The following is a 26574-nucleotide window of genomic DNA, read 5'->3' as shown; positions in this document are numbered from 1 at the left end:
AAGGGGATGACAGAGGATAAGATCGTTGGATGGCATCATCAGCTCGATGGACATGAGTTTCAGCAAGCTTTGGGAGGTGCTGATGGACAGGGAGGCCTGGCGTGCTGTGGTTCATGGGGTTGGAAAGAGTCGGACACGACTGAGCGACTGAACTGAACTGAACCGAGCGGCTTGAAAAGACCCTGATGCTGGGAAAGATTGGGGGCAAGAGGAGAAGGGGACGACAGAGGATGAGACAGTTGGATGGCATCACCAACTCAATGGACATGGGTTTGGGTGAACTCCGGGAGTTGGTGATGGACAGGGAGGCCTGGCGTGCTACAGTTCACAGGGTCACAAAGAGTCGGACACGACTGAGCATCTGAACTGAACTGAACTGAATAAGCCAGAGTCTCATGGTTGAAGTCCCATTAACTGCATGAAGCACAAAGTAACCCAACTGACTGACAGCTGGTTCTCTTTCCAGAATTTTTTTTTAGTTGAAGTATAGTTGATTTGGGCTTCTCTGGTGGCTCACTGTAAAGAATCTGCCTGCAGTGCAGGAGACACTGGTTCAATCCCTGTGTCAGGAAGCTCCCCTGGAGGAGGGCATGGCAGCCCACTCCAGTATTCTTGCCTGGAGAATCCCATGGACAGACAAGCCTGGTGGGCTACAGTCCATGACGTCGCAAAGAGTCGGACATAACTGAGCAACTAACACATACAGAGTCGATTTACAATGTTTCAGGTGTACAGCAAACATATATATTTTTTCCATTGTAGTTTATTACAAGAAACTGAGTAGAGTTCCCTATGCTAAACACTAGGGCCTTGTTCACCTATTTTAAACATAATAGTGTATATATGTTGAGCCCAAAGTCCAAATTCATCCCTCTGCTCATCTTCCCCCTTTGATAATCATAAGCTTGTTTGTCGTGAGTCTGTTTCTGTTTCGGAAATAAGTTCATTTGTGTTATATTTCTATATTTCATGTATAGCTGATGCCACGTGATATTTGTCTTTTCCCTTCTGACTGACTTCACGCAGGATGATAACCTCTAAGTCCATTCTTGCCACTGCAAATGGTATGACTTCACTCTTCTTTGTGACTGAGAAACACTCCAGTGTGTATCTGTGTCCCATCTTCTTTATTCATGCACCTGCATGCGATTCGAGGGGCTCTCAGGCCACTGAAGCCACCGTCAGGGAAGGACAGCCCCTCGAGTCTGTTGTGTTTTCTTCCCTGGAAGGTGCTGAGAGGCGCCATGGGCCACAATCTGTCTCCATGTGGTGAAACTTTTTATCCTTTTGTAAAATTGTCTTATATCAGAACCCCCATAAGGCTTTTGCTTCTTAAACGTGTTATAGAATATTAACGAGCTCTAAGTAGCTTGTTTTTCAGAACAGGACCAACCAAGCCTCGCTTCAAGACATTTGCTTCCTTTCCCCTTGGACTTCTTGTTTCTCTCGGGTCCCTGGGCCAGGCTGGAATCTCAGCTCCAGCACAGCTTGGCCTTCTATCCTTAAGCATATTTAGTTTTCAAATGATAGCTGATTTGAGGGGGGCATGGCAACCCACTCCAGTATTCTTGCTTGGAGAATTCCCATGAACAGAGGAGCCTGGCGGGCTATAGTCTGTGGGGTCACAAAGAGTCAGACACAACTGAGCAACTGAGCAGAGCAGAGCACCTCACTGATTTACAATATTGTATTAGTTTCAGATGTATAACGTAGTGATTCAGTATTTTTTTAGACTATACTCTGTTTCAAGTTATTATAAAACCATGGTTGCTCTTCTCTGTGCCAAACAATATATCCTTATTGTTTATCTCTTTTATTCCTAGCAGCGCACCTCTCCATCCCATGCTCATAATGTGTCCCTCCCCACTTCCCCATTGGTAACCATAAGTTTGCTTTCTCTGTCTGTGAGTCTGTTTTGGTTTTTAATCTATGAAAGGCTTGGTTTCTTTGTCCATAAAAGAGGTACGCTAATAATACCCATTTGACAAACAAGACAACCCCGGAAAAGAGAAATCCTCACTAAGCAGAAGTGCGTGCTTTATGACGATGACCCTTGCACCAGCCCCATGGCCGTAGCCCAGACAGCGATGCTGCAGCGGGAAGGATGATGGGCTAAGCGGACACCCCTTGCTTCATGAGCACTGGTTATATGACCTTGACAAACAAGCTCCTCTCCAACGAAGGGTGATGCCTGCCTCCAAGTGTCTTCCACTTTTGCTCTCTCCAAAGGCACCACGGAACTGGGTCTGAGCAGGTTGTCTGTTAGCCATGCACATCTGAGGAAGACCCCACCTCAGGGAGCCCAGGCTTGTTTATGAGACGGGGTCAGTGGTCCTCACGTGCTCAGCACTGCTGGGAAGCCAACACACTCTCTGGCATACGTGCCTGTCATGTAGCACTCAGGGATGAGACATGATACATGAGCCGGGGCCGTGTGAAATCTGTGAACCGTCTTCACGGCTCTATTTGTTTTGTGATGACATGACTATAGGACTGTCTGGTGCCGATGCAAAATGGAAAGAAAGAACAGTGAGTGTCCCCTCTTGGGAGAAGACCTAAGTCCCCACTGTTCCTCTTCCTGGGCCCCCACCCCCACCATTTCAAAGTGCACATGTGGCTTCATAGACCGCATGCTGGGGGACCAGAAAGGATTTTATTTGCAGAGAGGGCTCAGTAATGTCTGGGGAAAGACATGTATGAGTATCCACATTGTGTAATCATGTGAAACAGTGAGAAGTTGAAGCTGTTGGTAAAAGTAAAGAACTCTGAAATTGGCCTCCCTTACTTAACAATTGTGTAGCCCCTTGGGACATCTGTTTTCTCCTTGGTAAAATGGGGCTCTGAGCACGGACTAGCTCCTGGAGCTCCAGAAGAATTGGGTGAGATACTGTGTGTGGATGTGCTTGGGAAACTGTGTTAGTCACTCAGTCATGTCTGACTCTGCCACCCCATGGACGGTAGCCCACCAGGATCCTCTGTCCATAGAATTCTCCAGGCAAGAATACAGGAGTAGGTAGCCATTCCTTTCTCCAGGGGATCTTCTGACCCAGGGATTGAACTCAGGTCTCCTGCAGCGCACGCAGACTTTTTACCACTGAATGGCCAGGGAAGCCTGGTAAACCTCAAAGCTCTGTGCAAACGTAACAAGATATTATAGGTCCAACCCAGAAAATACTCTTGGAGATTTCCTGGGATAGTAGCCTGGGGCACGCGAGAGCCAGGAAGAGGCCACCCTCTTGTAGAAGAGAAGCCTACCCTCAGCACACGCACAGGCTCCGACTCCCCCTGTCTGGAAGCAGACCTGTGTGCACCAGCTGTGTCCCGGCTCCCACCCCTCCGTGGGCGCCTGCCTTTCCCTCCAGCCACCGCCTGCAGCTGGTTGTCCTCTGGGCTTGCTGACTGCTCTGCGACCACGTACAGAGAGGACCCCTGTCTGCTGGCCTGTCCTCCTCAGAGGCGGATGCTGAAGTTGGGCCCAATGAAGAGTGTGGGGGTGAGGGCACCAGGGGTGCTACTCCTCCCCGCGGCTGGAGCCAGAGGACAGATGCCCCTCCTCTGTGAACCCAGGAGCAAAATCCTGGGTGCACCCCACAACCCCCTCCAAAGGCCCTGACTGCATGGAGCCCAGTCCCCCAGCAGGGACTTTGTCCCCTCTCTCTTCCCATCCAAAATCCCAGGGACCACTCCCTGCCCACCGGCCCTTACCTCCCTCTCCGTGTTGCTGGGAACCCAGGCTTCATCTCTGAGCCAGGGGGCTGCCCCTGAAGAGGACTCGGCAGCCCCCCTTCCATGGTGGTGCTGGCTCCCCATGAGCTCAGCAGGGTCAGAGCTTGATGGAGCTTCCACACGACTCGCTGAGGAGGCAGCTCAGAAAGGAACACAACTCGGCTGGAGCTTTTGCATCCTTGCCTCCACACGAGGCAGGAGTCTGGCAGAAAGAGCAGTGCTGAGGAGTTAGAAGGTAAGGCTGAAAAACCAGCTCCATGAGTGACCTCTGGGTGAATCTGCGCAGGTCACTTCAGCTCCCTAAGCCTCACTGCTCCCACCTGTGAAACGGGTAATAGCCCCGGCTCACTGCACACACGGCGATGGTCACACTAGATGACAGGGCAGAGCTGTCGCCTGACGACTGGTGAGTCTGATGAGGACAACTAGCATCCTTCTGTTACCCAATGCTTTCTGAGTTTGCTCTCTGTATGAGGATGGAGAGTCTCTCCTGTGTAATCCTTTCCCTTGATATCTTAAGGCAGTAATAAAAAAATCTCTGACTCCTTCTACCATTCTTTCTGAATTTGTCTCTTCTCCTCTCTTCCCTGGAGCCTTAATTGACCCTTTATTATTCTCTTGCTCCTTCGTTTTCCATTTCCAATATAGTTCCAGGCGGGTAACTCTAAAGCTACCACGTGAACCTGTCTAACCATAAATACAATTTGACAAACTATTTCCAAGCAGCCAGTAACACGAGAAGGGAGGCAGCCCTCGCTTCTCATCTCAGTGAGCCTCATGCATCCTTTCAACATCCCCGCAGAGCCCAGGGAAATGGTATGATTTTGCTTAGATTTCAGACAATAAAAACCGATCATCCACCTGGGCACCGGTTTTCAGACTCGCCTCCTTTCTTTGCTGCTTAGAAGAGTCACAGCCGTTCTGAGATGGATGGTGCCGGTCCAGGACAAAGAACCCCAGAACCTGCAACTGGTGTCCACGATGTCGTTTGTACCAAGAGATTGATGGGGACTCGGTTTCTCATTATAAGGCCACTGAACTGAATGAGGGAGGGGCATCATCAGGGGAAAGAGATGAAGGCAAACAATAACAGAACTTTAAAAATAATTTGTACTGAAATATAGTTGATTTATAATGCTGTGTTAGGTTCAGGTATACAGCCAAGTGAATCAGTTATATGCATACATACATTCCACTCTTTAGAATTCCTTTCCCATATAGGTCTTACAGAGTATCGAGTAGAGTTCCCTGTACTATTCAGCAAGTCCTTACTAATTATCTGTTTTATATACAGTAGTGTGTATATGTCAACCCCAATCTCCCAGTTCTTCCCACCCCTTCTAACCCTCTGGTAACCATCAGTTTGCTTTCTACATCTGTGACTGTATTACTGATATGTAAATAAGTTCTTCTGGACCATTATTTTTTAGATTCCACATAATAACAGCATTCAACCCTTGCTAAAAATTTTAGAATACCCCCAGATAATTCCTTCATGTGATATACAGAAAATGCCAGGGCATTGACTTTCCATCACTGTTTCTACAGGTTGTGAGCAACAAGGAGCCATTAGCTGTGTCTGGAGAAGTCAGCTATTTTTACCTACTGGAGTGAAAAACAGTTTTCTCTCTTGATATCTGTATGTGATATTTTGTGAAAAAAATAAAATCACTTCTTTTAATCATTTGCCTAAAGCCAAACGAAAGGTCACTCTATCTTTTCCTGCCTTTTGAGAGATTTAACTCAAATGGCTATACTTGTCTATTTAACAGACATCCTTTCCAAGGTGGATTTCTGCTTCTGCCACACAAAGTTGTGGTAGAAGTAATTAAATAAATACAAATTTAAAACCAGGTGTTCGTTGTTTAAACACTAGTACACCTGATGTGTAGAGAAAATTAAGCTCTGTCTTGTTGGTGCCCCCTTCCTGGCTTCTGCAGTTCCAGCCACCTCTGTTGCCATCTCACACTCTCGCGGTACTATTCCTGGTGTCTCCCTGATTGGAGTCCCATGAACATCACCTGTGCGGAGGTACGTCCGCCCTGTTTCTCTGACCACCTTGCACTGCAGCCATACCGGGCTCCTCAGCACAGCCCCAGCTCCCCACCACCTCCGCCGTGCAGAACACTCAGTGGAGACATCTCCTTCAACGTGGCAATTCCTTCCATGCTCTCCAGAGCTTTACCAGGAGCAAGAGGCTTCCACAGGGGCGTTTTATGGCAGCCAGTGCGTATAGTACATTTAATGTCTCAAGGGGTGAAACTCTAACTGTGATTCTTCATTTGTTTAATGTGTATCATGTAAAGCCAGGCTGTGGAATGGGGTACAGGACAGGGCTCTTTAGGGAATGAGGAAAGACTTAGAGATGGGGCAGGGGCAGGACAGAACTACAGCTGGTCGTGACTGTCCTTCCCCAGCATCTAAGCCACCAAAACACCTGAAGCATTCAGAGAGCAGCCTCCAGCTTCAGGCAACAAGACACCACGGGGTAGCCCATGCTTCATCCACAGTCACAGACAAACCCTACGAAGGGGAACAATATTTCATGCTGCCCAGGAATGCCCTACCTTTTCTCCACAGCTACTGAAATCCTCTCCATCCTTCTAATACCTGTTCAAACTCCAAGTCGCAGAAAAACTTCCCCAGATTTCCACAGCTGGCTCTGCAGTTCTTGGAACAGCAAGGCATCATGCACTCCATCAGCTCGGGATGCGTAACGGACTCCACAGACTGGAGCCTAAACCACAAGCATTTCTCTCTCCTGGTCCTGGATGCTGAACATCCAAGGTCAGAACACCAGAAGATTTGGTGTCTGGCGGAGGCCTGCTTTCCGCTTCATGAGAGTGTAAAAGTGCTGGTCGCTCAGTCATGTCTGACTCTCTGTGACCCCATGGGCTGTAGCCCAGCAGGCTCCTCTGTCCATGGGATTCTCCAGGCAAGCAGACTGGAGTGGATAACCACGGTTAAGACACCAAGCTTCCACTGCAGGGGGTACAGATTCACTCCCTGGTCAGGGAGCTAGCGTCCCAGGTGCTGCGAGGCACAGCCAAAAATGAAACAAAGCAAACAAACCAAAACATAGAAGAGATGAAGGGCCAGTACGTGCTTGATGGGGAAGAACCTCAAGAACACTGTGCTAAGCGAAAGAAGCCAGACACAAAAGTCCACGCGTTACATGGCTCTGTTTTTATAAAATGTGCAGATTAGGCAAACCTATAGAGATGTAGACTATTGGCTGCCAGGGGCTCGGGGAGGCGAGTTGGGGTGGGGGGTATGGTGATTACTAGCAGGTACAACGCTTCTTTTTCGAGTGATGAAATACACTAGTTCATGGTGAGAGCTGCACAGTTCTGTGACTATATTAAAAAACACTAAATGGTAGTTTCAATGGGTGAATTTTATTGTATGGAATAATATCTCAATAAAGCTGTGAAAACTTAAATAGAGAAGAAAAGTGAAAGAGAAACCTCATACTTATTTATGGCCTGAGCAACGGCATAGATCTGTTTAATGAGACAGGAATACCCATTTACTGGTGGTGAGAGCTAAGAGCTCGGCCATGACCATGATAGGATGGAAAGACACCCACACAGACAAGCTGAGTATGAGGGTGGAGGTGAAAGCCTGGATCTTCAGGGAGTGGCCAGACCAGCAGAAACAGAATTGGGGTAAAGAGTGCAAGCCTGGTGTTTGAATCCACAGAGCTGGATGAGGTTCAGGTCAGGGCAGGTGAACAAGAAAGAAGCCCAGATCAGGGTTGTTGGGCCCAGCAATGTCTCAACACTAAGCAGAGACACAGAAAGGAAGCAGAGATCAGAGGAAGAAAATAGAGTAAAGGTCCCCAGAGGCCTGCAGGAGAAGCAGATTCAAAAAGGAAATGGTGCTGAACACTGGCCGGAGGTTGAATTAGATAAGCTCTGAATGTGTCTTTGGGTTGTGGCCTGGAGCTCCTCAGTGCCCCGGCAAGAGCTGCAGGGGGTAGGGGGCTCGCTGGAAAGCACAGCAGGGCTGGATACCCAGGAACCTTCCTGCAGGGAGTTTGGTTGGACAACCAGGAGGAAAAGGGTGCAGGAGCAGGAGAGGGGATATGAGACCAAGGGAGGGATTGTTTTCTTCTTCTTTTAGGATGCCAGATCCTAAAACATGTATGTATGTGCATATCCATGATTTAACAGAAGAGTATGTGTGTGGCAGAATTTCTTTTTCCTCAAGAGATCTAGTCTTTACTCTGAAGACCTTCAACTGATTATGTGAGGCCCACCCACAAATGGAGGGCAATCTGCTTAATTCAGTGTCTGCAGATTTCAATGTCGATCTCATCTAAAATACAAACAAAAACCCTTCTTAATAACATCCAGAGTGGTTGTTTGGCCAAAGACTGGCCACAGGAACCTAGCCAAGTTGACACATAGGATTAGCCATCACGCCAAGTAAAGATTAGACATTCAGTCTGGGTGTGGGTGGATGTGAGGGGCCCCACTGATGTGGGTGGACCTGTCAGCTGGCTGAGGCCATTTTGCTAATATTTAGTACGGGGTAGGGCTTCCCTGATGGCAACCCACTCCAGTACTCTTGCCTGGAAAATCCCATGGACGGAGGAGCCTGGTAGGCTGCAGTCCACAGGGTCGCACAGAGTCGGACGCGACTGAAGCAACTTAGCAGCAGCAGCAGCAGGGCTTCCCTGGTAGCTCAGCTGGTAAAGAATCCGCCTGCAATGCAGGAGACCCTGGTTCAATTTCTGGGTCGGGAAGATCCGCTGGAAAAGGGACAGGCTACACACTCCAGTATTCTTGGGCTTCCCTTGTGGCTCAGCTGGCAAAGAATCTGCCAGCAATATGGGAGGCCTGGGTTTGATCCCTGTGTTGGGAAGATCCCCTGGAGAAGGGAAAGGCTACCCACTTGAGTATTCTGGCCTGGAGAATTCCATGGACTATGGGTCTCAAATAGTCAAACACGAATGAGAGACTTTCACTTTCACTTTAGTATGGGGTAAATTCCAATCCAGACCCGGCTGGCCCTTCCCTTCCCCTGGGGTCTTTGCCTACACCCCCACCTCTCCATTCTCAGGGCTTCCCTCTGGCCTTGGGGGTCTCTTTGCTTCTGGATCACATGTATCTTCCCAGGATATGCTCTTAAGCTTGCTTCTTTGCCAGAATTATATGTGAATAGATCTTAGATTGAGGACAAACTGACATCCAATTTATAATAAATTTCTTCTAGAACTGTACTAAAATGGGAGAATTTAAGTGTCGCCTGACCACCTCCGGGGCTTCCCTGGTGACTCAACTGTGAAGAATCTGCCTGCAATGCAGGAGACATAGGCTTGATCCCTGGTTCAGGACGATCCCTTGGAGGAGGAAATGGCAACTCGCTCCAGTGTTTTTGCTGGGAAAATTCTACGGACAGAGGAGCCTGGAGGGCTACAGTCCACGGGGTTGCAAAGAGTTGGACCCCACTGAGCATGCACACACAGGAAATGGTGTGTGACCACCCCCAGCGTCCCTGCCTTTCCCACCATCGTCACAGTCAGCTCCAGGCTGCCCCACCCTCCAAACAGCCCCCCAAGGAGCTCTCACTTCCCCACATTCATCCTGGTGGGGGCTGTCAGCTCCTGTCATGCCTCCAGTTTTCTAGAAGCCTCCAGCTAGCTCTCGATGAGATCACTATCAGAGCTTATCCTTTTTAAGCTCAAATCACAGCTACAGTCGAGACTGTTACCTCTAATGACTCGCCTCAGGTTTGAGGCTAACACAGGGGATTACCATGTAGAAAGGAGGCATATCAGCTAGTCCTGCTCCTGACACCACTCAGACACTCCTCCTGCAGCCCCTCCTGAACTCAGCTCAGCTGCCATGGTGCTGGCGTTCCCCCCTTCTTCCTCACGGTGTCCCCCCAGACTCCAGCTCCATCGTTGCCTCCAGCCACAGCCGCAGAACACAAGTGGATTGTGTCAGTCAGAAGCCGCTATGCAACCAAAAGGAGCATCAGATCGCTCTGCACCCAAGAACAGAGAAAGAACCTTCCGCCAGACTGATTCAACCCCCTGAGACTGTCTCCAAGTAAAAATAGCTTATTCGTCTTTGAACCAGCGGGTCAACAAGGCCTGTAGACGGTGCTCCCTAGACATAGGAGAAGCTGGGCCCTGGGAACCCAGCACCACAGACACGTAGCCAGGGCAAGAGGCAGGGAGGCTACTGGAGGCTCGGTGTCGGTGAGTCACACCATCGAGCCAGACCCAAGCGGGTGACAGATCCCGGTCCCTGTGACTCACCGCCCTCCGTGGGCACAGGGCACCGCCTGCCCACCTTGGTGGGCGTATGCAAATGACGGGCCGTGACTAATGGAGGTGCTGCCATCAGCCTGGGCACTTAGCTGTCCAGCGATAAGTGGCGCTCCGGTTCTAATTTCTTTTTCGAGCTTCACATGTTGCTGGATATGTAAATGCAGTTTGAAAACCTTACATGCAATTTCCAAATCGCTGAGCACATGTTTGAATCACAGAATAAGAAAACAAGACAGAATGTGTCTATTGTGTCTTTATAACTAAGAGTATATGGACTGACTGACTGATGGTTACTGGGGTGGGAGGGAGGGATAAACTGGGAGACTGGCATTAACATATATATACTGCTATGTATAAAATGGGTAACTAGTAATGATAAGGACCTACTGCAGAGCATAGGGACCTCAACTCAATACTCTGGAAAGTCCTATATGGGAAAAACATCTTAAAAAGAGTGAATATATGTCTATGTCTGACTGATTCACTCTACTGTGCACCCGAAACTATTATAGCATTGTAAATCAACTATACTCCAATTTAAAAAGAAGTCTCTTTCCTATTTTGCTTTTCACAGAAAGAGAATTTGATGAGCCTGCCATGAAGCACAGTTCATAGTTATTAAAATTGACTGTAAGGAAGAAAACATGAGCTGAAATTTCTCTCCTGATCTTCCACTCTTAATGAGTAGCCATGAGCAAATGTAATTACAGCCTTGCCACCAGTAACGCTATGCCTGTAGGACACAGTTTTCTGGGATGAAATGATGAATCCCCCCGTTCAAATCTGTTAACTGCCAGGCATCTCTTTATAATGGACGTGTGCTGTAAGAAAACCTAACTTAACCGGAGGAGCCCCCTCCTCACTCTGAACTGCAACCTCTTGTCCCTGACATCCTTTGCCTCCTGTTTCTCCAGCCTCAGATCTCAACCATGCCAACCATTTCTTTCTGAACTTCAAAATCCACATTTCATTTAACTTTTGGTGCATGGAGAACAGTGTCTATCGGCGACAATGACCCTTGTTCGTCCATTCTTCTGCTGACTCTCAAACAGTAAGAAAATGATACGAAGCAACACGTTCAAATCTTAACCTCTATGGTTCCTCATTTTCTGCTTCAAGTTCACACTTTCTTTCCCCTGAGATTTGCAAAGACCTTTTCCTTTCATTGTTTGGCTGTAACTCATGTCTTCCTCTCCTAAGTTCCCAGACGTGTCACCAGCGTGCTGGGCATTTTGTGCACCTGATCTCTTTTAGGTTTAAGGAGACACGTGGATAGCTCACGGTGCGGTGTGATAGGGGGAGCTCTGGGCACGTGCTGGGGGAATTGGAGAGGGAGGGGAGATGCTATGATCTCTCATGGACCCTGTGGGCAGGGCCTCAGAAGGTGGGAAGGATGCAGACATATGAGGGGTCAGCACGAGGCAAAGGCGCGAGCCGGGAGGGGCAGGCCTGTCCAGATGTGAGGGCAGCGGGTGTGGCTGCAGGAGACGAGGCGGGAAGCCCAAGAGGGTGGGAGTCCGAACCTAAAGCCACTGGGATGCTTTCTGCTGGATGGAGGAATTCAAACATTCACCTGTTATAGTAAGAGCTCCACTCTTTCTTGTGAAACACAGGGGCTTGAAGAAAGTGTCACTGGGGAAGTTATATGTGTGTTCACATTTGTTGACTGTTAGCTGGGGGATGCTGGATCAATTCACTCACCTTCTCTGTGCCCCCAGGTCTTCTGGGGTGAGACAGAGGTATGAGCATGCATTTCACAGGGTGACATGTGTGTGAAATAGGAGGACACAGGCAAGTGCCAGCAGATTGCCCGGTAAATCTCTCTGCCCAGCCCAGCCTCCATGCCCAGGCCATGCTGCCTGATACCAAATTGCACCAAGGAAAGAACGTGAGGGTTAGCCTAGATAAGCCAGTAGGGAGATCAGATGTCACTTCTGAGGGTTTTTTAACTGAGTGGAACTTCTTTTGATGCAGGAAAACAAGGTAAAAATTTCCCAAGGGGTTTCTACAAGATTTCCAGCACTTCCTAAATTAGCCCCAACCAGTAAAACCACGAGCGAAGACCTCCTGGCAGGGCTGGCACGGCCATTTCCAGGCCCAACCGAAAGCAGGAAGCCTTGAGACAAGTCATAACTCATCTCTTCAGTTGGCTTCCAAAATTATCCACATTTAGATCCCTGGGCATTTGCACCAAACGTCAGGAAGTATTCTGATTTTATCTGTTTCAAGTTATTGACTTGTTTTTGATCAAACCAATTTCAGATTCCTTTCTAGCCACTGGTAATAGTTTCTCCTCTGCCTCACCAGCAATGCATGCTGAGCACAGATCCCCATGACGAGCTGTTTCCTGCAAATGGCAAGAGCCCCTCTAAGCCTGAGCTGGTGTGTGGTGAACCAGGGAAAGGAGTGAAAGAAAACCCTTCCCTTTGGATTCAGAGCTCTGAGCGCCATTCCCAGCCCTGCAGCTATTTGCGAGCTGACCTTAAGCAAAGTGTTGAAATGTGCTAAGTCTTCATTTCCTGTTCTACTAAACAAAGGAGCCCTGCATTATCCATTAGGATAACCACTATTAAAAAAGAAAGTGTTGGCGAAGATGGGGAGGACGTGGAGGGACTGGAAGCTTTCGTTGCTGATGGGGATATAAAATGGTGTGGTTACTCTGTGAGACGGTACAGCCATTTCTCAGAAGATTAAGCAGAGAATCAAGGATGATCAAGGACTAACCACGTGTGGATATATGCTCCAAAGAATTAGAAGGACAGTCTCAAAAATTATTTGTTGATCCATGTTCATAGCAGCATTATTCATAACAGCCAAAAGGTAGAAATAACTCAAGTGTCCCTTGATGGATGAATAGTTAAACAAATGTGAGATATATATAGATGTGCGTGTGTGTGTGTGTGTGTGTGTACATATAAAACAAAATGTATTCATCCTTAAAAAGGAAGGAAATTCGGACAGTGCCACAACATGGATGGACTCTGAGGACATTGCTGCTGCTGCTAAGTCACTTCAGTCATGTCCGACTCTGTGCGACCCCATAGACAGCAGCCCACCAGGCTCCCCCGTCCCTGGGATTCTCCAGGCAAGAACACTGGAGTGGGTTGCCATTTCATTATCCAATTATGCTCAGTGAAATGTTTGATGCAAAAAAACAAATTCTGTATGATTACATCATATGAAGCATTTAGTCAAATTCATAGAGTCCGAAAGGAGAATAGAGGGTACCAGGGCTGGTGGAGGGATAGAGGATAGGGCCTTAGTGTTGAATGGGGACAGAGTTTCGGAGGAAGTCCTGGCAGCATCCTGGCAGCATCCTGGCAGCAGCTGCACAGCACTGTGAATGTTTCACGCCGTGGAAATGTATGTGTGTGTGTGCTCAATTGCTCAGTCGTGTGTGACTCCTTGCGAGCCCGTGGACTGTAGACCCTCAGTCTCCCCTGTCCATGCAATTTTCCAGACAAGAATACTGGAGTGGGTGGCCATGCCCTCCTCCAGGGGATCTCCAGACCCAGGGATAGGACCCGTGTCTCCTTCACTGACAGGCAGGTTCTTTAAAATCGAGTTACCTGGAAAGCCCATGAAAATGTGTGGAAGTTTCTTAAAAAAACTAAAAACTGAGCTACCATACAATCCAGCAATCCCACTCCCAGACATGCTGCTTCTACGTCACTTCAGTCGTGTCCAACTCTGTGTGACCCCATAGACAGCAGCCCACCAGGCTCCCCGTCCCTGGGATTCTCCAGGCAGGAGTACTGGAGTGGGTTGCCATTTCCTTCTCCAGTGCATGAAAATGAAAAGTGAAAGTGAAGTTGCTCAGTCTTGTCCGACCCTCAGCGACCGCATGGACTGCAGCCCACCAGGCTCCTCCGTCCATGGGATTTTCCAGGCAGGAGTACTGGAGTGGGGTGCCATTGAGAAAGCTCTAATTTGAAAAGATTTATGCACCCCTGGGCTTCTCAGGTTGGCACTAATGGTGAGAAACCTGCTTGCCAGTGTAGAAGACGCAGGTTCTATTGCTGGGACCCCCTGGAGGAGGGCAAGGCAAGCAACCCACTCCAGTATTCTTGCCTGGAGAATCCCAGGGACAGAGGAGCCTGGCGGGCTACAACCTACAGGGTCGCAAAGAGCTGGACAGGAATGGAGCAACTGGGCACACACGCACAATTGCACTTCTTATGTTCAAAGCAGCAATTTTCACAATAGCCAGTATGTGGAAACTACCTAAATCGCCATCGGCTGGTGAATGAATGGAGAAGATACGGTACGTATACACGATGGAATACTACCCAGCCACAGAAAGGAATGGAATAGTGCCATTGGCAGCAGCACAGATGACCTGGAGATTACCATACTAACTGAAGTAAGTCAGAAAGAGAAAGACAAATATTCATATGACATCACCTACAAGCAGAGTCTAAAATATACATATACAAATAAGCTCATTTACAAAACAGTAGTGGACTCACTGACATAGAAAACAGACTTGTGGTTATCAAAGAGGAAAGGGTATTATAGGGAGGGATAAATTAGGAGTCTGCAATTGACATAGACACACTACAGCATATAAGATAGACATCAAGGCCCAACTATTTAGCACGGGGAGCTATACGCAATATTTTATCATAATGTAAGGGAAATGAATCAGAAACATACATATATATATATATATATATATATAATCTGAAATATATAAACATATATGAGTCACTGTGCCATACACCTGAAACATGATATTGTCAAGCAACTATACTTCAAAAAATAAAAATGTTAAATAGTAATTTTATGTTACAGGTATTTTACCAGAAAATTTTTAAATGGAAAAGCTCCTTTTTTCATAAACAGTGTTTAGCCATTACGATTCTTCTGTATGAGAAACCCTGCTCTGGTTCACCCCAGATTCTAGGCAGAGCGCACACAGACAGGCAAGGCGGTCACAGGACGCGCTGTCTAGCTGACCTGGCAGACCTCAGTGTACAGAGAGTTCTGGCTCTGTCTTCAGTGTGCAAACCTTCTCCGGCAGGTGTTGGGTTGCAGAGCTCCAGTGCCTGAAGGTCGCTCCAGCCTCTGCGCAACTGGACCTGCAGTCTTCTAGCTTCTCTGGGAGGGAAACTTAAGCCTGGAGACCAGATCCTCCTTCACAGGGAGCCCTTGCACTGAGAGTCTGGAGCAGACAGTCTAAGAGGCGATGGTGACTGGCAGGCTGCCTCCCCATTTTTCCTCAGTTATGTTCTTGTATTGTGCTGTTCTTTCTCTCTTTTCCTGCTCCTCTTGTGTTTTGTTGAATGATTCTGCCTCCTGCAGTTCTTTGATCAAAGACCAGCAAGTTGAGTGGGGAATGTTTCCATCTTTATCAAATAGATTTAGTTAAGATAGAGAGCAAGGAAATGCTAGGTAGCACTTGGTGCCTCAGAGGAAAGGGCCATCCTGTGAGGGGAAACACCCTTTGAAGTGAAGACCTAAGATCATAGAATTGCCAGATTGTCAATCCGAAGGCAATGCCTCCATTTCCCTTTGGAAAATGTCAAACCCTTTAGAGGCTGGCGGAGACTCACAGAGATTTATAAAAGTGTGGATATTTTCCAGGGGGATGAAATCAAATGACATACTTTTTCTTTGAATTATCAGATAATTCCTTCACTTCTGTTCAAATCCCACAGGCGTACAGACTTTACACAGTCACTCTGCAGGGTCACAAGTCATTAAGCCGTTTGTTACAGCAGCAGAGATGATCAAACTTCCTGCAAATACTTGGGAATGTTGCTGCCAGTATTTTCTCCTGTGCAGGAGTGGAGGTGGCTGTAAGAACGCTGGGTCGAACCCCATGAACCCCATCAACCCCCCTCTTGCATCCCCCACCTGATTAAGGGCTCCCTAGATTAAGGCATAAAAGGTTTTTCTTCTTTAAGTAATTTATTGATTTTAATTGGAGGATAATTACTTTATAATACTGTGATGGTTTCTGCCATATCGGCCATAGTTACACACGTGTCCCCTCTCTCCCAAACCTCCCCACCTCCTTCCTCACTCCACGCTTCCAGGCTGTCACAGAGCTCTGACTTTGGGTTCCCTGAGTCATTCACCGGGGGCCGACTGTCCTTCATTCTCCCTCTTCCTCCCTGACCAGGCGATGGATTGAATCCTCCCACCATCAGCCACACGCTTAGACCCGCTTCAACCTCTTCCCATGGCCGACAACCTGCAACGTTAGCTGGTGACTTCACTGAAATCCTGTCTCCCTTGGATTTCTTCGAGTTGCTAAACTTGAGGACAGCTTGTCACCCAGCAGAAGAACAGTAGATCCCAACACCACCAGTGTTTTCTTCCATTACATCCTCAAATTGTGTAGCTGTGCAGAACAGCTGTGAGTGTGGGTCTCAGTCACGGTATTTTTTTGACTCACAAGAGTTTTTAGTTCTTGTTCAGTAAAGCCAACAGAACCAAGCCCATCCCTTCTTCACTGGGGTCCTAGAGGCCTGGTGCCTTCCTTGACTCCCCGTTTCCTGTGACCAGATGGAGCAGACCTGGACAGGAGCCCCTGTTTCTAGAACTTAATGAGCTGTCTGACTTCATCTCTGTGGTTGGTGACAAGTGAGTGAAACCAGGTGAGTGCAGGATGCAGGCCAGGTAGACAGTGCAAACATTAGCTCTTCTGCCACTGACTGCCTTTGCGCCATCTCTGGGAGGCTCAGTTTCCTAATCTGTGAAATGGACAAATAAGAGCCTTGCAGGTTGTTGTGAGAATGGGATGAAACGATGCAGGACGAGTTGCTGGTGTGAAGGACATGATGTTGCTGTGACTTACTAATGCGTAACCAACCTCCCCAAAGTTCAGCAGCTTCGGACACCAACCAGTAAGATTCCTGAGGGCCATAAGAATGGGCTGCAGCTCCAATCATCTGGCCTCATCTCATCCATTCAGCTGCCTTCAGTGCGAGTTCAGCAGGGCTGGGCTCACATACTGGGTAGTCGGTCTTGACCTTGGTTCTTCTTGTGTGACCACTTGGCCTCCAGAAGACAAGATAGGCCTCCCTAGCTAGTGGTCTCAGGGCAGAGTTTCAAAGGGTCAAAAGCAAAAACATCGGATCTCCAGAGGTTTAGACCCTGAACTTGCAAAATCCCATTTCCATCGATTGTACCAACACTAGTCACAACTCCAGATGGCGGGGCTCGGAGATCCACACCCCTTTTGGATGGAAGAGCCACAGAATCACATTGTCAGGGGATACCGGTGCACTTAAAAGGAAGCTCTGCCCACGTGGCTCAAGCAGTAAAGAATCTGCTTGCAATGCAGGACACACAGGAGAGGTGGGTTTGATCCCTGGGTCAGGAAGATCCCCTAAGGAGGAAATGGCAACACACTCCAGCATTCTCGCCTGGGAAATCCCATGGACAGAGGAGCCTGGTGGGCTACAAAGAATGGCGTCGCAAAGAATCAAGCACAACTGAGGACGCACACGCTGCCCATATTCTGCAGGCTCCCACAAGCGTGCAAGAACCTGTATCTGTGCTGTCACCCCCACCCCGGGGTTCCCAGGCAGGCATTAAAATAAAGCTCTGGAGCCCGGTGACCCAGGTCTGTGCCCCCCATGGCAGAGTTCTCTGTGAGGCCTCAGCATGGTTACTTAGCCCCTCCAAGTTTTTCTTTCTTTATCTGAAGTTCTTTTCACGCCTCCACTGTCTTCAACCCTTATACTTTCACCCTGAATGCGATTTCACAGTCCAACTTCAAAAATCAACACAGCAGAGACAAGTGGTGATGTCCACAAACGCCTCCAGAACCCTGGGCCCAGGGCCCCCTGAGCCTCCCATGCAGCCTCAGCAGAGCCCCACGTGGGTAGGACCCTCTGAGCCATGTGGACTGTCTCCAGGGGCACCATCTGCCTAGACCCAAGGGAGAAGGGGATGAACCCCTTCCATCTTTGGTTTCCTCCACCTCAACCTGCAACATCATTCCTACCGCTGTGACGGTAAGTGAGGACAGGTCCAGCAAGTAGGAACAGTTTCAGAGACGAGAACCAGAGCCGCAGAACGAGAAAGCAGGGGTCTCTTTCTGTTGTGTCTCTCAAATGGTCCATTCATTACCCCTGGCCCTGAGCAATCTAGAAACATCCTCCTTATTGAAGCTGAGGGAGAGGAAGTGAAAACTCAGGAGGAGCTGGGAACACCCTGGGCTGGAGGCCACCTCCTAAGGATGGGGCAGAGGATTTTTTCATTTACTCAGCAAACACTAAGCATCCGTGGCAGCTCAGGCGCTGCTCTGGGTGCAGACACCCCCGTCTGGGAAGAGCCCCCGCTCTCCTTGCACATCCTCTGAAGGAGCATCGGACAGCCCACCTCATGGTTCACGCAGCTGTCTACTCATCTCCCCCAGGACAGAAACCACCCAGGGCTCACTGTGCTTTCTCCCACGGGGCCCCCAGGGGTTGGGCAGGAGACTGCAGCCTCCCAGCCCCCTGCCCCAGCTCATGACTGCTTGCAGATCCTCAAAGAGGCCACTCTGCTTCCTGCCCCGGAAACTGGGCCTCGGCACCTCTGTCGGGGCCATCCCTCCTCTACCTGCAACCGAGGTGGCTCTCCTCTGTCTCAAGCTCTCTTCCCTCTTCTTTGGGGAAGCCCATCAGAGCCCAGGCTAGGCGAGTTTCTTAGCTCCCTGTTGTCATGTACAAGGTAGCACGTCACCTCACACCCATCACGTGATATTATGGTGATTTTCCATCTCCCTCTCTGAGAACAGAAACCATAGAGGCTTCATCTTAACATCCGGCCCCGCCCGGGTACAATCCTTGGCGGTGGACACTCAATGATTACTTGATGAGCAAGTGAATGAATTAAGATGGTGGTGTGCAGATATCCCACGAGCCTGCAGGTGGCCAAGTAAGGTCCCAGGAGTAAGGTCCCAAGTAAGGTCACGGGAGTAGGGTCCTTCCCAAGAGACTCGGCCCACCTTCGTCTCCTCCTCCTTCGTGTCCTCAACCTGGAGCCTCGTGACTTTGCCTCCGTTCTGAGAGTCCTTCCTGTTATTTCTCCCAGAATGACTGGGGGACACTGCTGTGAGTGTTCTCCTGGCCCCTCCGATACTCCAAACCCAAAAGCCAGGTCCCATCCATGCCTTGCATAATGCAAAATTCTACACTGGGGATCTTGGGCATCTTAACGGGCACCTGGTCCCAGGTAACAGGTGAGGACACAGGAGGATCAGGGAAGCTGCGTCAGAAGCAGGAGCATGAACTCGCGAAGAGACACCTTCACCCAGACGACACACAGACGTGGCTTTCTGTGGGCTGCTCGCCTGGACAGCCTGCCCGGGCTGATGGCAGGGCCTGGCTCTTAGGAGAACTCGACGCCCATGTTTGAGGAGTCAGATCGTCACTGCAAGGGCCCGAGGATGAGGACACGCAGTCACCATCTGCTGGAATGAAGGTCCTGGTGGGAGAATGCTGACAGCCCAGAGGGGCGCTGCTGGCAGCCAGCGCTTCCTTGTTTCATGAATGATTGGAGGCCCGAGGAAATGTAAACCAGCTGGAGTGGCTGGTCGGGCCTGGTATTTAATACACATTTTTAAATGATTGGTTTTGGCTGATGTGCAGTCAGTGCTTTTGAAGGCCTGGAGCCAAATTCAACCCAGACCACTCCACTCCCACTAGAGGTTCCTTGGTAGAGACACCCTCAGCTCCAGCGCGCTCCTCCCGCAGGAGCTGCCTGTGGAAAGCACACATCTGGGTTTGGTGGGAGGCGGGAGAGGAAAGCAAGGGGAGGGGATTCTGGCCCTCTCACCCTAGAGGAAGCCTTCTTCCCCCAAGACTGGGGAAGGGATGATTGCGCCAACCTGAGATCAGAATTACCTTGCCAGAGCTGAGCCTGCAGGTGAGGTACCTGGCCAGCAGGTGGCAGTAGTGATGGGTCCCTACACCTGTCAATCAGAGCCCGGCTCAGCCCTGGGTGAGAACCAGGCCCACATGGTGGGTAACGCTCACGCCTGCGGCTCCCGGTCAGCTGGGCAGCAACTTGGATTCTGCCCTCTCTTGGGCCAAGTCCGTCCCTCTGCCACCTCAGCTCTCCGTCGCGCATCTGGGGAGCAGGACTAGTCCTGCAGGGATCTAGGCCTGGGGGCTGCAGGGGCTGCTGTCTGCCTCCCCCAGGCTGGGGGGCAGGTGCTCCCAGGAGGAGGCTGCCCCAGAAGCCAGCCTTTGGGGGCTGGGGGCCTGGGGGTGTGCAGCCTAAGCTCCTGCAGGCGGGGTGGGTGAGGGGAGGTGAGAAGCCAGGAGGGCAGCTGGGTCCTTCCTGCACGGGACAGGACATCAGAGTCCACTCCTGAGACTGGCCACCCAGGCTGACATCCCTCTTGGACTGAGTCACGGGACCAGGACTTCAGGTGGGGCGGGAACGAGGCAGGGATGGGCCTAGGGGAGTCCACGCACACTCCCACCCCCCAGGTCAGAGCCGGGGTCCCCCACGAGCTCCACAGTGTCCCCCGTCACCTCTCTCTTACCAGTGTCCCCGGGGTCACCAACTAACATGTCTGTCGAACCCTAGATAACACGGGGAGCTCCGGAAACTGCTAGAAAGATGCTCCTGTGCTCATGTCAGCGTCATCCTGTCCATCTCAGTGCTACCCACAGCAGTGCTCGGGGGAGGGTGCAGGAGGGGGTGGGGGCAGAGCTGTCTGGGGAGGTGGCCACACCGAGGACGGAAGCAGGAGGACGCGTGGACGCCTCGGGTGGTGGCCCCGCCTCCTGTCTGGCCCAGGACACTCAGGTCCAGGATAGAAGCCTGGGTGCAAGCTGAGGGGCTCAGGAGAAGCCGCAGTGGGAAAAGTGATGTGTTGGTTGGAACATCAAACTCAGCCACTCAGCATTGCCTGGGCTGAGACCTGGTGGTAGAGACGGGACAAAGGGACCACGTCTCCCACAGGGAGCTCAGGCAGAGATAAAGTCAACGCAGCTGTCTTCCTCCCAGGGGTCCTGGCAGCGGCTGGGGGTTAGGCCACCCGGGTGATTAGGGGATGCCTCTTTGAGGAAGGGGCTTGAGGAGGACCTGGGCCCTGAAGCTGCCATGCCAGGCCCCAGAGGAACAGTGAGGAGGGGAGAGGCAACCCATCTCCCCTGGGACATGGAGGCCGGGCAGGAGGGGGGATTGCAGCCAGCAGGCACCTCAGGTGGGGCACCCAGGTGAGAAGGGAGGCAGGTTTTCCTCTGAGAACAAGGGAGGCCAAGGGCCGTATAGGTGGGGCTAACAGAGGCCAGAGGTGAGTACAGCTGTCTCTCTGGTCTCTACGTGGAAAGTGATTAGAGGGCAAGCACGCACGTGAGGCAGTGGTGGAAGGCCACAGCTGTGGTCCAGGAGAGGGGGGCAGGAGTTTGAAGATGGGATAAAGAGAAGCGTGTAGGTGCAGGATGTTGTTAGAACTGAAGGCAGAGGCGTGAGAATCTGCTGATGGAGTAGATGTGTCCGGGCAGAAAAAGAGGAACAGAGAAAGGAGAGTTGGATGAAATGCCCTTGAAAGATCCACCCTGTGACATTGGGGCGATGCGGCTGGAGATAGTGATATGACATTATCAAAGACTCGGCAGCTCAGTCTGAGGTTTCTGGTGAAAGCCACCTTTCAGCTCATGCAGGATTGAGTGGGAGTAGGGATGCTCAGTTTAGTCAGTCAGTTCAGTCGCTCAGTCGTGTCCGACTCTTTGCGATGCCATAGACCGCAGCACGCCAGGCCTCCCTGTCCATCATCAACTCCTGGAGTTTACTCAAACTCACGTCCATTGAGTCGGTGATGCCATCCAACCATCTCATCCTCTGTCTTCCCCTTCTCCTCCTGCCCCCAAACCCTCCCAGCATCAGGGTCTTTCCAAATGAGTCAGTTCTTTGCATCAGGTGGCCAAAGTATTCGAGTTTCAGCTTCAGTATCAGTCCTTCCATTGAATATTCAGGACAGATTTCCTTTAGGATGGATGCTCACTTGGGTACCAAATAATAACTTGGAATGTGGATGCTGACTTAAGTACGAAATGATGGCTGGGAAATGGATGCTGACTTGGGTACCAAAGAATGAGTAGAACTGTGGATGCTGACTTGGCTACCAATAGTGGGTGGGAGTAGGGATGCTGACTTGGGTACCAAATAATGTAATGTGTGGGAGTATGGCAGCTCACTGCTATCAAATAATGAATAGAGAGACTTGGATGCTCACCTGACTCCCCCTGGCACCTCTCTCACCGGCACACACAACAGGCCAGCACTGCCGGGCTGCTGGTCGTGCCCTTGGTCCTCATCATAGACTCACAGTCCTCCGCAGGCTGGTCACTCAGCCCAGTTAATTTGCCATAAGAAGCTCTGCTTTCTGTGTTGTCAGCCACCTTTCTCCAGCTTGCCTGTGTTATTTTGTTTCTTTATTTTCTTAGCACTGATCGGGGTGAGGTCTCCCACCTCTTTATTAACTACAAAAGGCATCCATATGTCCAAGCCCTTCCGACAAGAGCAGATGGAATGAGGCCATAACTGAAGTCACAGAACTGTCTTGGCAGACCAGAAACTGTCCTCTTCTTTCTTCAAGAAGGGAAACACGGCATGGAAGCCAGAGCCACTCTGTTAAGGAACCACAGACTTTCACGGTGTTGCCATAACCACGACAGAGGTGTCCCGCATACAGGCAACGTGCAGAAATTAGCTTATGTTTCCCTGAAGAAACTGTCCTCAAGTGTGAAGATCTGTTGATCATCACAATACTTTTCGAGAACAAAATATTTTTAAGCATTTACACAGAATCTTAGAGAGGCTTTAAAGCAGAAAATTAAAGTGGTTTCCTGACAAAGGGAAAGAGTAAATCCATAAATTGAGACTTTTTTGGTCCCAATTATATATAGATTTAAAACATAATACTTTATAGATTGTTTTTTTAAAGCTATCACCCCTAATTTGATTGCTCTAAACTAACAGGCAGTTATTTTTCAAATGAGAAAACTTCAGTGTTCATCCAGGAGCACACGACTTTCCAAGGCAGATTTCAGGCTGCGGTGTAGGGGTGGGTTTCCCACCGACCTGTATGACGGCCAATGTGGAATCCGGAGCAGGGGTCAAAGAGTCACAAGGCAGTGGGCACATTCATAATGCCTGCTGGGAAGAATGTTTTCCTGTTTGCCTTCAAGGGACATTTTGAAGATTTTGAAAACCTTTCCTGCAAAGTCTGACATGTAAATTCACATATTTTCGGTGAGATGACAGGCCAAGCCAGCAGCCTTTGGACTCGAACAGAAGCATCTCTTAGCCAGGAAAGGCATGGTCACGTGCAGGAGCCCCGGCCCTGTGTGCCCGGCTGGGGTCTGCGGGTCGCTGGCTCTCCCATTACCTCACTGCCCAGAGTCTGCCCGCTGGACATTCTCCTTCTCTGGTTTCTTTGTAACTCAGATAACCCCCTGTATCTTCCCCCCCGACCACCGGCCCTAGACAGACCCGTCCCCTTTCCAGAGGGAGGTCTGAGGTGGAGGAGACTCCAACACAACCAAGCCCAGCTCATCTTCTTCAGATGGGAATAGAGGGCCTGGGATGAGAGCTGAGTTGTGACCTGGATGTGATCCTCTTGCTAATGAGAGATGCTACCAAAAGTACTTCTATCGGTCATACTCGTCAAGGCAGCAGATAAATTAGATGATTCTCGAGAGAGTAGAAGAGGTGGTTCCCACAGTTCTGCAGGGGGAGAAAGACAGTCTGCGCTTATGCGGCTCTTGCTCTTGCTCCTCCCCGGGCGCCCGGTGAAATAACCTCTGTCTGGGCAATGCTTTTCCCCGCGGTGGAAACCAACACCCGGATCACTCGCCCGAATCACACAGAACGAGCTGGAGCTGGAGTCGGGGGCTTTGGGCCTCCAGATCACAGATTCCTAACCTCGTCCTGCTGCTGACCCACGTGGAACATTCCCTGGACGCCAGCTAGGCGTTGCACTGGCCTCTAGGTCACTGAGTTAGCAGGTGGCGTCCGTGGTTTTCACTGAACTCACCCACCAGCGAGCGATGTCATTGGGTCAATTGCGAGTGTGTGCACACCAGCTGGGGAACTTCGCAAATCTCTCCTTATCTGGGCGGCCTCCGCTGTGCAATAACCGTGTCCCCAGCACAGGCGCAGAGGGCACCCGGTGGCTTCACTGAGCAGCGCTTGTGCAACCTCTGCATCCAGAACCCTGTTACCCAAGACCACTGGCAGGGTCAGGGTGTGAGAACTGGGAAGCTGCGGGGCCTCAGCCCGGGCATGGGAGGCCCCAGATGGGGACGGGAGTCCTACCCGCTCTCCTCGCTGCTCCCAAGGGCGGGCTGGGCTCAGTCAGCCCCCGCCTCAGTGTCCCCTCTTTAAAGTGTTGTAATAAATGCCTGCCCATCCTCCTTCAGAAGACAGTATCAAATGAGCGGAAGTTACTCAGCAGATACAAAGGGATGGAATTTTACTCATCATCATACCAGCAATTCTATCTGTCTCCCTGGATCACAGCTGCAAAATGTGAGCTATCCCAGCCCTGGGTCTAGAGCACCTGTTGCCCACAGACATCAGGGTCACCTCCTGCCTCTTCATCTTAATTTCGTCTCTTTGCCATCCATCCCTTTCTTCCCCCTGAAGCCACTTGTAATCTCATATTTTGCGTCCTTAGAGCATGCAAGTATCAAAATAAATTCCTCCTTGTGACTTTAGTTTTGAGTATTTGCAACATCTTTTTGGTGAAATGAGAATGACATTACCCACATCACAGGGTGCGGTGGAGTGCGAGTGAGGTGGTGGATCAGAAAACCAGATGGTAGAGAAGCAGATACATTTACAAATTGTGCTTAGTCACGAAATTTTTTAAAAATAGTTTCTCTGCTCTTTTTAGAAAAGGACATAATTTATAACAGTTTTTCATATGAAAATCTGCTTTGTAGTATTAAATGTCTATCTCATAGAATTAAAACACGACTTGTAGTTCCCTGGTGGCTCAAATGGTAAAGCATCTGCCTACAATGTGGAAGATCCAGGTTCAATCCCTGGGTCGGGAAGATGTCTTGGAGAAGGAAATGGCACCCCACTGCAGTGTTCTTGCCTGGAAAATCCCATGGATGGAGGAGTCTGGCAGGCTATCGTCCATGGGGTTGCAAAGAGTCGGACACGACTGAGCAACTTCACTTCCTTTCTTTCTTGTATTAATATTTATCAAAGAAAAGTACATAAATCATCCTTAATCAGGATGAGAGGAGTTAACAAAATGAGGGATTCTGATGGCATAGCTTCTGTGACTGACATAAGGCATACCCATCAACTGAGTGAGATGGAGAAGCAGTCAGCTCTTGGCCGAGTGCAGGGGGCCTTGAAGGTGCTCATTCTCTTCACACCCCACGTGTCTGCCTCGTCGTTCAGCCCCGAGCCCTCCTGGCCAATACAGCCGAAAGGGCACCAGGGGATGAAAAGGACTGTTTCGTCCCTCTTTGTTTCATTCATTCACGTGATAACCATCACTGAATACCCACCAAGGGGCAAACATCATGTTTGATACTGAAAATGCTCATAAGTGACTCAGCAGAGGTCCAGCACTAACAGCCTGTCTCATCTGGGAGGTGGGGTTTCTGTGGCCACACTGATCGCATTGATACTCGTGGGTGCATCCCTAGGATGGAGCGGTTGGTGGGGAGGGATGCTGTGGGGATGGGAGCTGGGTCATCCGATGCCTTCCTCCACCAGTGGCCTCACTGGCCAGAGCCTTCGCTTTGGGGGAATGCAGCCCAGTGCAGACACATGGACAGAGACATGGGACATCAGCCAGGTGTGTTCCAGGCCCCATTCAGAAGCCCCGGCAGCTGAGCTCAGTCACTAGCTGGCAACAGGAGGCAGCCACGGGCACACGCATTCTGGCCTCCATGGGGCCAGTCACCACTCTCCCCAGGCCCAGGCCACTTCCCAGGCTGGGGGAAGCTGAGCATGGGCCAGCAAGGCCATTTGCCACCCTCGGGGTGGATGCCCAGGACCCAGCAGTGGGCAGTGCCTGTCCATACCCTCCCACGTGTCCCCAGCTTTTCCCCTCCTCATCCAGGCCTGCTGTCCCCTGCGCTGTCCTTGCATCGTGGGATACACAGTTCACATTGCAGCTGGCGATGCATTTTCACACTCTCGGTCCTGGTTAGGGTGCGTTCGGGATGCGGGAGGAGAGGCGGGCAGAGAGGGTGTTTGTATATGTAACTTACAAGGGCACCTATGAGACCACGGAGGTGATGAAGTCAGGGAGACATGGCTCCGTCTTTGAGGCCACAATATATTGGGTAAGGAATGCAGATGCGCTAGATGGTACCAGTAAAATAAGAAAGGGTGCTGATAAGGTGCCCAGTGGGGCGGCCAGGGCGTGGGCTGAGGAGCTGGAGCAGTAAGGCCTAAGGAGAGACTTTGCTGGGGCCCCCACTCAGCGGCAGGCCAAGGCAGGGGAAGCCATGTGCCCTTCGGAGGGGAGCAGATGGGCCAGTCTGGCCCAGGGATGAGCCGGGCATGGGGCATTGAGGCAAAACCACTTACAAGCAGGACCAAGGCAGGCAAGTGTCTCAGACGTACTCCTGGTAAGT

General features: G+C 50.3%; 1 long non-coding RNA gene across 1 annotated transcript; it reads right to left on the bottom strand.

The window, feature by feature from the left end:
• Positions 1-721: 721 nt before the first annotated feature.
• On the bottom strand, positions 722-4008 carry LOC121819378 (uncharacterized). Its single transcript, XR_006059584.2, has 2 exons — positions 3706-4008; positions 722-1614 (listed from the first exon to the last, which is right to left on the bottom strand). It is a non-coding gene; the product is annotated as an uncharacterized LOC121819378 (long non-coding RNA).
• Between the last annotated feature and the right edge of the window lie 22566 nt (positions 4009-26574).

This window comes from Ovis aries, chromosome 4 (genome assembly GCF_016772045.2).
Source record: "Ovis aries strain OAR_USU_Benz2616 breed Rambouillet chromosome 4, ARS-UI_Ramb_v3.0, whole genome shotgun sequence".
Lineage (NCBI taxonomy): Eukaryota > Metazoa > Chordata > Mammalia > Artiodactyla > Bovidae > Ovis > Ovis aries.
Note: the sequence above shows the minus strand (reverse complement) of the source record. Positions and strands in the feature narration are given on the sequence as shown.